The sequence below is a fragment of the Procambarus clarkii genome, chromosome 28 (assembly GCF_040958095.1).
Source record: "Procambarus clarkii isolate CNS0578487 chromosome 28, FALCON_Pclarkii_2.0, whole genome shotgun sequence".
In the NCBI taxonomy this organism is placed as follows: Eukaryota; Metazoa; Arthropoda; class Malacostraca; order Decapoda; family Cambaridae; genus Procambarus; species Procambarus clarkii.
Genome location: NC_091177.1, coordinates 45,128,020 through 45,132,052, shown reverse-complemented (window position 1 = coordinate 45,132,052; position 4,033 = coordinate 45,128,020).

Genomic DNA, 4,033 nt, shown 5'->3' with positions numbered 1-4,033 from the left:
AGAAATTACTGACTCCCAACGACCTGAAACAACCAGTATAAAAAGCTATGATTTCTTCAGATCTGAAACCTATATATGAAACCTATAGCAGCACAAAACGTCCGCCAGACTGTGCGACACAGTGGTTGCCAGGATCAGGTTGGGTTACCGTTACCTGTGGCAGGTGGCTACAGGTGACGGATCTCCCATTCCTGAGCACTCCAGGTGCAAACTCTGTGAGCAGGAACTGCGGCATGATCTCCCGCACTACATCACCAAATGCCCAGTTATTAGACCTTTCAGACCAGTGGGCATGAGGTACCTGGAGCTTTGCAATTACTGTATTCATTCTCGTATTCTTGAAAATATCCTCACAGTATACCCAAAATTTGCCAGTGCAGGCTACTAAACACATGGCTCTGTATGAGTAATCATCCTGCGAGATGGGGACTTGTATTACCCCTGCTACCTTATTCACTCTTGTGTTGATATCCTCATAATGCTCCCGGAGTCTGCCAGTGCAGACTGCTTATCACATGCCTCTGTATGACTAACCATCCTGTGTGATGGGGATTTTTTTAGCATCACGTAGCTAGCTTTTTGACACACTGTACTCCCCTTCATATAGTCTAGGGTAGCTGCACAAATGCACATGTACCTAATATATTAATAAAAAAAATCTTTGACATTTTCTCCATATTCCTAAAAAAACATAAATTTCCTCATATTCTATATATTCTTAAAAATGAAAAAAAATATGTATATGCTGAAAAATTATATATATACAATTTTTATTGGCTTGAGAGGGCACTGATGGGCACAAATTTTCCTTATTTAACGATCCAAACCCAAAGAATCACAAATAGTAATTTCTTGTTTTTAAATCATAATTGTAATAAGAAAAATATTTTCTGCAGTTTTAAAAATATTTTTTTCTGGCCACCCCTTTGTTAAACCCCTTGTTCTCAGCTCACCACGGCCATGCTGTGACATGTAGAGCGGCCTAATTATTTTCACCAAACTTTATCATATTCTCAAAACATTCAAAAAAAAAATCTTAATATGGAAACAAATTCCACAGGTCATGCTGCTTCGTGATTAAACATCATTTGACCAAAAAATACCCATAAGTGTGATATTTTAGAAATTGTTACATTCCATCATATTTATTTACAGCGATCAAAAATACCTTGTTTTTAGTTACGCTTTTGTGTTATTTGCTTTTTCCAAGTGATGTAACTTTCCCGCGTCTGTAACACTGTTCTGAGCCTGGTCAATTAAAATGTCACAGGCGGATGACTTTGCTGTCTAGAAATTGAACATTTTTCCTTTCACTCATAAAACACAACTTCGTAGCTATTTGACACTACAATGTGTAAAGCATAAAAATAATGTCCAAGTTTTGATCTTATTTACGATATAATAAATTACTGTTTACTTAGAGGAATGGAGCTGAAGGAGGATAAAGTTCTCTTGAGGTTATGACCTTGTGTGGCACACGGTCGAGTACGCACGACTACACACACGCAAAAATACTCACAAACCATATTTTATCTAAAATTGGGACAATATTTGGATTTAAAATTAGACCGTATAAAATATACGGTCTAAAGCTCTGGGGTCTATCATTGTTGATAGAGGCATCACCTGATCTAGTGACAAACACTAGACCAGTTCTGGTGTTATTTATACTCAGTCAAAACGTTCCGACCGATGCTAAATAAAAGGTAAAATACAGATGTTTTGTGAAGAATTTTTTTCCTCAAATATCACAAATAATGATATGGTTCACAGTGCAGTTTAATTAAAAGTCACACAATTCTAGTATTGTACATTATCCTTGAAGTTTCACGTATTCCTTTTTTTGGCGCTCAGTTGTATTTTAGGTGTCGAAAAACAATTGCTTTTTTGAATTGTTTTATTTTTTCTCTGCAATCAAGGTTCATTGGGTAGTTATTAGACAGCATATCTGTGTAATTAGACACAGTCGATGGTTCGGTCATTCAAAGGGCAACACCACCTGTCCAAGTTTCCATTGACTGACTCTGAGGTGTTCCAAGTTCAGGGTTTATTCATTAGCAGTTTCAGAGTTATCACAAGCAATGAGTCGTTCTACTGATCTATCAGTCAGGCGTCTTGACTATGTGCCTCTCGCAGCCTGTGTTCATAAACAATGGCCAAATGCTGGTTTATCCGCGTTCAAACTCCCGTATATATGAATGTACACTTTACACACCTCTTGCAACTAGTTACGTTCGAACTGTTCTGAACAGCTCCTCGATCTCATCCTATCCCCAGCGTACCACTAATATATGACTGCCAACAGAACCATAACCCCTAACCTAACCTACCCTGTGCCTGGGTATTCACAAAACTAAAATATGTCATTTTATTAATTTACAATTGAGAAATAATTATAACTACTCTGAAATTGATGAGTGTGTTTTAACGTCGTCCGTTCGTTAGACGAGGACAGTCTGAGAGCGCTGATGGCTTCTTATTGACAAGGTGCTCAGGCACAAACAAGGCGCCTGTGAGTGTACTGTGCGGGACACACCACAGCACAAGGTGCTCAGGCACAAACATGGCGCCTGTGAGTGTACTGTGCGGGACACACCACAGCACAAGGTGCTCAGGCACAAACAAGGCGCCTGTGAGTGTACTGTGCGGGACACACTACAGCACAAGGTGCTCAGGCACAAACATGGCGCCTGTGAGTGTACTGTGCGGGACACACCACAGCACAAGGTGTTCAGGCACAAACATGGCGCCTGTGAGTGTACTGTGCGGGACACACCACAGCACAAGGTGTTCAGGCACAAACATGGCGCCTGTGAGTGTACTGTGCGGGACACACCACAGCACAAGGTGCTCAGGCACAAACAAGGCGCCTGTGAGTGTACTGTGCGGGACACACTACAGCACAAGGTGCTCAGGCACAAACATGGCGCCTGTGAGTGTACTGTGCGGGACACACCACAGCACAAGGTGTTCAGGCACAAACATGGCGCCTGTGAGTGTACTGTGCGGGACACACCACAGCACAAGGTGTTCAGGCACAAACATGGCGCCTGTGAGTGTACTGTGCGGGACACACCACAGCACAAGGTGTTCAGGCACAAACATGGCGCCTGTGAGTGTACTGTGCGGGACACACCACAACACAAGGTGCTCAGGCACAAACACAGCCGTATGGTCTACCTGTAACAAGTACATTATTTGTAGTATAAGTTGGCCTTTAGTAAATACATCCACTTTCACTATTAGCACTCGCACATCTCCGAGCAGATCTGCTCATTTGCTGTTGGTGATGAAACAAGTCTAACTTATATATGATTAAATATCGCTTAAAACCATTAGAGACAAGCAGCATGGCAGTACACCCTAATACGGCATTCACAACATCAACTTTTCACTGCATGTTGTCATGGAACAGAGGACCCAAAACAGAAAACGGTACAAAACGTCACTTTTGGGAGTCGCTTCCATTTTCTAGTACAATTTTTGGCCTTATGTAACGCATACGATCGAAATGCTGCGTTCTTTGTATGAGAAAAGGTTGGTCACATACCCTCAGGCGATATTCACATACACTGGAAATCAGAAGATTAGAAACCACTAACATCAACAATATTTTCCCCACAAAAGATGAGTGACGATATCGACGCCATCTGTGGAGTGCACCCATCCCCATTTCTCTTACGAGAGGTGGTGTGATTATGCCAATGCCATCTGTGGAGTGCACCCAGCTGCAATTATTTTATGAGGGAAGGAGTGACGATATCGATGCCATCTTTCGAGAGCACTTGATCATATTTTCTGTTCTTGGTGGAAGGCCGTGATCTTATTAGTTCCCAGTGAAGTTTCTGTCTTACTACCAACATTTTTACTCCTCAGAAGTGATGTGGGTGGTCTCTTGGTCAGCATGCATCAGTTCACCGAGGGCAATCCTGAACTCAAGGTGCGTTCCAGTGGGAACAAGTGGCAGAAGTCTGTGTCGACAGTGATTTGCCTGTAATACTTATGAAGTATTGGTGATTGGACCGACGTTCCC